The sequence below is a fragment of the Stegodyphus dumicola genome, chromosome 8, assembly GCF_044657685.1.
Source record: "Stegodyphus dumicola isolate Sdum_Otavi_A_Nest chromosome 8, ASM4465768v1".
NCBI classification, from domain to species: domain Eukaryota; kingdom Metazoa; phylum Arthropoda; class Arachnida; order Araneae; family Eresidae; genus Stegodyphus; species Stegodyphus dumicola.
Genome location: NC_140775.1, coordinates 121429913 through 121439148, shown reverse-complemented (window position 1 = coordinate 121439148; position 9236 = coordinate 121429913).

Sequence of the window (9236 nt, the reverse complement as noted above, 5' to 3'; positions counted from 1 at the left end):
TACACTGATGTATTTTCTTCTCTATTTAAAGGTGTTGGTGGTGTGTATTTAATTACGGCAAAGCACACTAGGGCTATCTGCCTAAGGGGAGGACTTTCTAAGGGAAACTGGCTCGTATACACGTTACACATGGAGAAAACCACGAAAACGCCCATGCAGCCAGCCCGTTCGCGGGATTCGAACCTCGGACCGAACTACCAGTGTTCAGCGATTTTACCGCTCGGCCGCTGGTGGGCCCTTTCTATTTAAAGGGCCATTAATTACACAGATTTCCCCACCCTTTTGATTATCATATAGACTCACAACTTAGCACTAACTGGATGACTAACAATAAATATTGCGCATTCAGACAGCAGATCTCCAATTCTTCATTTGAACACATTTCATCGCTATCAGCTCAGTTGCATAGATAGAGGAGGGGCGGTCCGCCCCGGGATGCAGATTTTTGGGGGCGGCATTTTTTACCTAACGCATGATTCTATAGGGGTTAATCATGTGGCCCGTCGAGGCAAGTAAAGGATAATGAGATTCCGAATTGCCATATGAAATTAAACTGAGAAGAAAAATAGTTTTTACTCTAAATAAAGAACGTAGAGAAATCACAACGAGATTTCAACAGCTAACATGCTTTTGTTATACTATTTTTTATGATTATGATGAGATTAATAAGGCAGTATTTCTCCTTAAGAAATAATTATTTCGGAGTTTTCTTCTGTTATTGTTAGAGAAAACGAGACAAGAACGTAGAAGGCGCACCTTTTGAATTTTTCCAGTTTATCAGTAATATAATCTCCAGAGTAAAAAATTAATACAAACTTACCAAAATAGAACAAAGTAAATACAGTCTCCAGAAGAAACTTTCAAATATTGTAATACTACAGTTTTTCCCACAGTTGCTGTAAGAGGAGCTAGAGTAGATAAATTTTATAGACGGGCAAAATCCTTGCGAAAGGGGTTATTTAATGCTTTTATTTTTATTTAAAAATTTAAATTTTTTTTAGTATATTTTAATTTATATACATGAAAAATATTTTTTTTAACTTGTAGAGTGCGCTCGGCTAACATTTTTCTATCTACTTTTAAGTTTTGCTATTGTTAGAAGAGTTTTCTGAAAAAAATTCATTAAAGAGGTTTTCTTAAGAACAACAGATGTATATGTTATGCATTTAAGAAATCTTTCTATACTTTCTACATAACAGCAGTTGGAGCAATTAAGTAAAAGCAAACAAAATAACAAAGTAATTTTGAATTAAAATTTTCTTCAAAAATGAAGGTAGAATTTTAAGTTATTTCCCTACATAGCTTTCTGACTTGTTTGAATGACAAGAAGGGTAGCTAATTCAAGGACCGTAAAATCTGTAGCTGCGTCACTGAATCAGATATGGATATTTTGGACTCATCGCTCCAAACAACGCTGTTTCTTTGTTTCCCATCCAAATAATATGCTTTTTATCTTATTTTTATCTTTTTTATCTTTGTCTAAAAGAGTATAAGAGAGTGTTAGTCGCGCTGTACATCGCATAAACTTGATGAACAAGTTATGTAATGTATACAGAAATATTGTTATCATTAAGTACAATGTATCTGAAATGGAACTACCAAACTGCCAGATTAGAAGCATCATTTACTTCCAGATATGTTGCAAAATGTCAGTTACAGAATGTCACCAAATCATGTGTACAACTTTAGGTACTAATGTTATGTCATATAAAACTATAACATTAAAAAAAAATAATAAATAATTTATGAAGGTTTGGGACCGAAAATTCAAAAACAAGAATTATGGCATTCAAGAAGGAGAGTACCAGAAACTAGTGTATCAGAAAACATTTTCCGTGCATTACAAAGATGTGAGACTTCTTACTACATGAAATGTGTTTCCCAACAATCAAAGCAAGTTATCAGGTTTTAATGAAAGTATCGTGCCACTGCAAATGTCATCTGGACAAACACTTCACATTGGCGTATTTAATCATATTTTCAAACAATTTTTGGCATTTGAACGGAAGAGGCTTGCTTTAGAACAGTATGCTCCGAAATTTATAAAAAAAATATCGTTAGAAGGTATTTCTCCCCCCTTCTTAGCATGCCTTCGTAGTGTAGTGGTCTGCACACTGGGGGCGTATTCCAGAGGCCCGTGGTTCAATTCTCGGCGAGGGCGTTGTTCATTTTTCATCTCTCGTGCTTCTAAAATACCTAATAAATCTACAGTGGCGCCCGAACTAAAAAAGGCGGCGAATGATGATTTTTCACCATCAGAATTTGGCGATTCGGTCCAAGTCGCCCTCGTAGAGGGACTATACAAAGTATTTCTCTCGCCTTCGTAGTGTAGTGGTCAGCACGCTCGGAGCGTACTCGAGAGGTCCGTGGTTCAAGTCCAGGCGAAGACGTTGCTCATTTTTCATCTCTCCAGCTTCGAAATAACCTAATGTCTCTACACAGTAATCATTAAGTACAAGGCGTCTGAAGTGGAACTATCACACTAGCAGATTAGAATCGTCATTTGCTTCCAGTTATGTTGCAAAAGGTCAGCTACAGAATGTGAGAAAATCATGTGTACAACTTTAAGTATTAATATTATATTACATGACACTGAATATTTGGTACCGAAAGTTCAAAAAACAAGCACTATGTCATTCAAGAAGCAGAGTACCAGAAAACATTTTCCGGGCATTACAAAGATGTGACTTCTTACGACATGAAATGTCTTTCCCAACAATCAAAACAAGCTTTCGAGTTTTAATGAAAGTATCCTGCCACTGCAAATATCCTCTGCGCAAACATTTCACGCTGGCATATTTGATCATATTTTGTCAAAAAATTTTCGGCATTTGAAAGAGAGGAACTTGCTTTAGAACAGTGTGTTGTGAAATTTATAAAAAAGTACTGTTATCATTAAGGACAAGATGTGGGAAATGGAACTATCACACTACCGGATTAGGACCATCAGTTTCTTCACAGGGAAAAGTGGACGGAGCACCAGAACTTCGTCAGTGACTTTTACAGGTGTTGCTCCGCCGCACTACTGTACCCCGCTGGGCTTTTAGTTGGCCCGCATCGGATGCTAGCCTACCAAGACATTTACATAGTAATTTTACATTAATATTAGACTTACGTATTGAATATACAATTACAAAGACATAGTATACAATTATTGCAAAGAAATTAACCTATCAACAAAAGTTGGATTATGGCAGATTGAAATAACATAATTACTTCGAACATACATACAAACTTTCATTGTACATTGTACTTCATACAAACAATATATTTACATTAGTATATCTAGTTACATCGAATTAAAATAAACATCATTTTAAAGAGCTAATTGAAGATTTTTTTTTTTTTTTTTTTTTTGTGCATTTTATCATACTTAGTTGAATTACTAAGGCGAATTCTCTTATTAATACATTTCCTTTCATTTTTTTAACTTGTTATACACAAATGCATCAGCACTGAAGTCTTACATTATTATTTTTGTAAATTAATGTATCATAAATACAGAAAATATACATTAGAAAATCACATAATACTTACATTTACACTAATATATCTAATAGAGTCGTATATTATTTACATTATTTTTTAATTAATGATTTAATTATTACACTAATACAGTCCAAATTCTTAATGTAACTATTTTATAAAAACTATTTATACCATATTTAGCCTGTTTCAGACACTTGCAATATTTCTGAAATCTTGCATTATTTTTGCAAGTTGTAGAATAAGAGGTATTTATACAGATGCGATAGCATTTTGACATATGTCTTCTCTTTTATATGCAAAAAGTTTCTTCATAATCAAGGAAACCTTTTGTTGTAAATGAGGTATCGTTAGCATGCATTTAATGTACTCAGGCGTAATTTGTGACCTTCCTTTGCAGTGTAGCTCTTTTGTGAGCTGGCACTTGAAAATATAGTGCTCTGGGTCTCCCTTTTCCCCACATACGCACTTGTCTGATTCGCTCAAATTTCGTGCAAAGTAGTACGTGGGGAAAGGACCATGCCCAGATAAGAATATGTTGATGAAGAAGTTATAAGAGATTGGATCATATGTGGGTTTCTTGTAGAAGTTGAAAAGCCTTCTACCTATTTCTGCATTTTCCCATTCAGTTTGCCATTTTTTTAATGTAATTTTTTTCAACATATGTTTCACATACGATTTAGGGAATGGGACATTGATTGGAGGTAAAGATGGGTCTTGAGCTGCATTTTTAGCAAGCGCATCTGCCCTTTCATTTTGGGCTTGTCCAGCATGCGCTTTTACCCACTTTATTTTTATAAATGTTCTCTTGCGCTGTGATAATAAATCGTAGATATCTTGCACTATTGATGATTTGTTTGTTGCATCATTGACAGCTTTAATTGCCGCTTGGCTATCACTGTAGATGGTAACATATGTTAGATGCTTTTGATGAGACCATAGAATAGCGTGTTTTATGGCTGAAAGCTCAGCTTGGAAAACGCTGTTGTTGTTCCTTAGGTGTCCTTTCCATTCTGTTGTTTCTTGTTCTGAGAGGAGTGCAAAGAACGCGCATCCTACTTCTTCGTTTAACTTTGACCCATCTGTGTACACGACTGGAAATGAAGGTACACTGAGGGTGTCTTCTTTTGTAGATATTCTGAGTTTTGCATGTACTGCAGGGTGTCTTAGGTAAGGATTTCGTGGCTGTTCAAAATCAAGGGGGCACAGGTTTTGATCTTCTACCTCTATGTTTTTCTTGAGGTGGAATAACGTGGCTAAGTCTGCATCTTCTTTTGCTTTCAGGTGGAGGGGTGGGATTCCTGTTAATACACAGAGAGCTGCCGTTGAGGTAGTTCTGTATGCTTTTGCTATTTGTAAGAGGAAGGGGCGTTGGATCGAAGCTAAGAGTCTTTTCTTTTTCACTGTCATAGGGTGAGTCCATGCTGATGCCCCGTAGAGGATTATTTTTTCGATCACGGTATTATAGAGAATGTTTTGCATCCTCGACTTGAGGCCCCACGTTGTGCCTTGCATCCTTGCGAGGGCTCTAGAAATAGTTTGGGTCTTCTTCCGAATTTCCATGAGGTGTGGGATCCAAGAAAACTTTTGGTCAATTTTCAATCCGAGGAATTTGATTTCTTTTGAGATCTTGATTCTTCTATTATTGATTTTAATGCAAGGTAGCCTTTGTAGCGATTTGCCCGGTTTTGGAAATAAAATAATATGTGATTTGGGCTCTGAAATTATTAGTTTTTGATTGACGCAGAGGGAATGGAATATGGAGAGAGTCTCGTTACTATTCTTTTCTAGTATGTCTCTTGAATGCCCATTTGTTACAAAGGCCACATCGTCGGCAAAGGCGATGAGCTTTGTATGGTCCGGCCACTTGTAGGAGGTGATATAATTGAAGGTGATGTTCCACAGGTCTGCACTTAGACAAGAGCCCTGTGGACAGCCCCTCGTTATTCTTCTTTCTACTATACAGTTGTTGCTGATGATTATCGTTGCTCTGTTTGTTAGGAAACTATTCATTAGCTTGAATATGTTCCGAGGGCATTTAATGTTGCGCAAGGCTTCAAGGATACCAGGCCACCACACGGAATCAAACGCATTTTTGAGATCCATGCAGAGTACTGCTGTATGGAGAGCTGAAGATTTATTCCTACGGATCTGCTCTTGAAGTTCTACTATCGCGTGTCATGTAGATTTGAGAGGTCTGAAGCCGTATTGGTTGGGGCTTATGGTTTCGTTTTTCTCTAAGTGGTGGCGTAATCTGCCCGCGATTGCACGTTCCAAAAGTTTACCTATTGCAGGTAAGAGGTTGATTGGTCTGAAGGCTTCCGGATCCGTAGGATCTTTATTATTTTTCTTGAATAGTATTGTTTGTCCCTGTTTGAGACAATTAGGGAAGACATAAAATTTGAGGCAGAGGTTTAGTAGTTTGTGCAACAGAAAAGGCATTGCGTGGTGAATTATCTTAATAATCCTGTTGTCTAATCCGTCAGGTCCCGGAGCTTTATTATTCGGAAGATACTTAATAATTTTTGAAATTTCTTGTGAGTGGAATTCCACATCGTCTGGAGTATTTGGAGCGGTATTATTGTATCTAATGTCGGAATGTGAGTGGCCGTCGTCTTCTGCATTATCTTTTAGGAAAACAACATCTAGAATATTGTTGAGAATCTTTTCAGTGACATTACCAAGCTGGCTGTTACGTGAGAGTTGATCTCTCGAAAGACCGATATGTGAGGGACTAAAAACTTTACTTGTAGCCATTTTATACAGCTGGCCGTATGTATCTTTATTACTACAGCAGTAATTCTTCCAGCTGCGTAATTTTGCTTCAGTTATTTTCTTTTTGTAATTTGCTAATTGTTGCTTGTATTTTATCCATATTTCCATTTTCAACCCTTCTGGAGCACTTTTCATTTTTCTACGAAGGGCCCTTGTATGTTGCTTTTCACGTCTTAATTCCTTTGTCCACCAGTTAGTCTTCGTAATCTTGTTGTTGTTACGGAGTTTAAATGTGTTGGTCGCTGTCTCCTGTATTGTTTTGATAATTGTTTCCATTAAATCATGGACTGCATCGGGTGATGTGCATTTATCTATAAGTTTCTCCGCATACTGAAGACATGTGGAGATTTTTCTTCCAAATTGCCTTGCTTTTTGCTTTGAGATTGAAAATCTTCTTAATTTGAGGTCGGGGATTTCTTCTGATAATTCAAATGAGATGTAGTTATGATCTGAGTGGCTTGGATCATCAAGAACTTTCCATTCTTGTATTTTATTGGAGATATTCAATGTTGACAGTGTCAAGTCCGGCCATCCTTTACCATTTGTTGTTTCAAATGTAGGAGTGTCTGAAGAGAGGTTATGTATATACAGATTGTGTGTAGCAATAAAGTCAGCTAGTGTATGTCCTCTATTATCTGTATTGTTGTAATGCCACATTTGATGGTGAGCATTGAAGTCACCTGTAATCACGTGCTGTGATCTTCTGAGATTACTAAAGATATTTTCTAATGTGTGGAGATTCGGCCCCATATCCTCTCGTGGTGAGCAGTAAATGGAAGTAATTAATAGCTGTTCTGATTTACAGTTAATACTTATCGTCATCACATCTCTATGGCTTAATATAATTGTAGGCGACCATTTGGTATTGGTGACTATGATACTGGCACGTGGGTTAACTAGAGGATCCTTTTCGGTAGATTGAAATATTTGCCAGTGAAGGGGAAGGCATCTAACTTCACCTTTTACGCAATACGGCTCAGTAATGCAAATTACATCATGATTGTTATTTTCAATTACTTCACTAAGTTGTTCTGACACCTTTTTTCCTCTGCCTAAGTTTATTTGAAGGATTCTAAGCTTGTCCTGTGGAGGCGAATTATTGTGTAAAATTGTCGTAAACAGTTGAGATTGGGGAACTGAAGGGGCGGCGGTAGTACTTGATGAATTCATGTACAGAAAGGGAAGTTTAAATTAACTTAAAAGAAACTAGGTAGTAAGCTAACTATTCTTCTTGCTTTGATGTGTAAACTGCAGCAGCTTTAATTTTTGAGATTTCCCTCTGATATAATGGGCATTTGGGGGTGAATGCAGCATGTGAAGTATTGATGTAGGTTCCATATGTGCAGTTGAACAGTTTACAGTTGATACAATCCGGTACGTCTTCTTTGCAATTCCTTATGGAGTGAGGTCCGCCACAGAAAGCGCAATAAGTCCTAAATTTGCATGCACTACCAGAATGTGAGAAATCTTGGCATCTGTAGCATCTCCTCACTCCGTAGAATTCTGAGATTGGGAGAATGCTCCAATTAATTATAATTTTCCTACGTTCAATACATTTTGATAGAGTACGAGGGGAGCATTCGAGAACCCACTTAATGGTGTTGGGGTTTTTGCCTTTTGTGTAAAAGAGAGGTGAAATCTCCTCTTTATCAATCATTAGTTGGTCAACTAGTTCTTCGAGAACTAATTTTGGTGGTAACGTATTCGGGATATTATTGATTGAGATTTTCGGTTTTTTAACCCTTGGTGTTTTTATTTCTATTAAGTTATTTGCTTCTTCGGAAACGTTTATGGCGTTAGTAATCTTGTTGCGTTCTTCCTTTGAAGTGCTGCTGATCGCGATGACTCCATTCTTAATATTTGCTATATAATCAATATTGGCATTTATTTCTTTGAGGGGCAAAAAGTCAGCAAAATGCTTGAGGGCAAAAAGTCAGCTACAGAATCACTACCAAATCTACCAAATCGTGTGTACAACTTTAGGTACTAAAACCAGCGCCTTAGACCACTCGGCTACGCTACCATTGTTATATCATATGACACTGAAGGTTTCGTACCTAAAGTTGAAAAACAAGGACTATGAACTATACTGAAGAAGTAGAGTACTCTGGCCGACCTGTTGATGTTGATGAGGCCTGCCTGTAAGAACTTGTTGAACATAAGTATGCAACCACTCAAGGGCTTGCGTATGCTCTCGAGAAAGGGAAAGCTGAAGAGTTAGACGTTAGTAGTTAGGATTTGAGTATCCCTGCACCCCGGAAGTGCAGTCGACCTTCAAAAGTACTTGGATATAGTAGTAGGCGGTAATGTAGGCGAGACTGTTTGTCATATACCATGTTTTTTCTAAAATGGGATTGCTTTAGTTAGAGACTGACCTCTCGGTTGTTGACTTTTGGAACATGTTTGTTGTCGATCGGTAGGTTTCTTTTGTTTGATAGCCACCAGCTGTGAGTGCTTTTTTGTAGTATTTTTAACGTTTTTTGGATGGTGTAAGTGAAGGACAGCAGCGACGTTGTGAATGCTTGTCCCCCTCGTACACCATTCATAAAACGCCTTCGATTTTCTTAAAAGTAGTATCTTCTTCTTTTCTTTTGGTAGTTTTTTTAACCTTCTTTGGACGGCGGGGGGTCTGAGACGACCAGCAGTAACCCATAAAACGTCAGGTCATTCATTGGGTTCGTTGTCTTGAGTTCGCTTGTGCATTTTCGTTTTTCTTTTTTTTTTTTTTTTTTTTTTTTTTTTTTTTCTTTTTGGAAATATTTAGTATAAAAAGGGAGTTGAAAGTGAGAATTAAGAGTAGTAGATGCAAGATGAGTGCAACAAAATGGAGTATTTTTATTATAAATTTCGTTTTATTTTTGGCAATAACAATAGTCGTCGTAGGAATATTTTTCGGAGAATTAATGAGGAATTGTGAATGGGGTGAAGGGAAAGTGGATTTAAGAAATTCTACTTGTAAGGAATCAGTTTATATT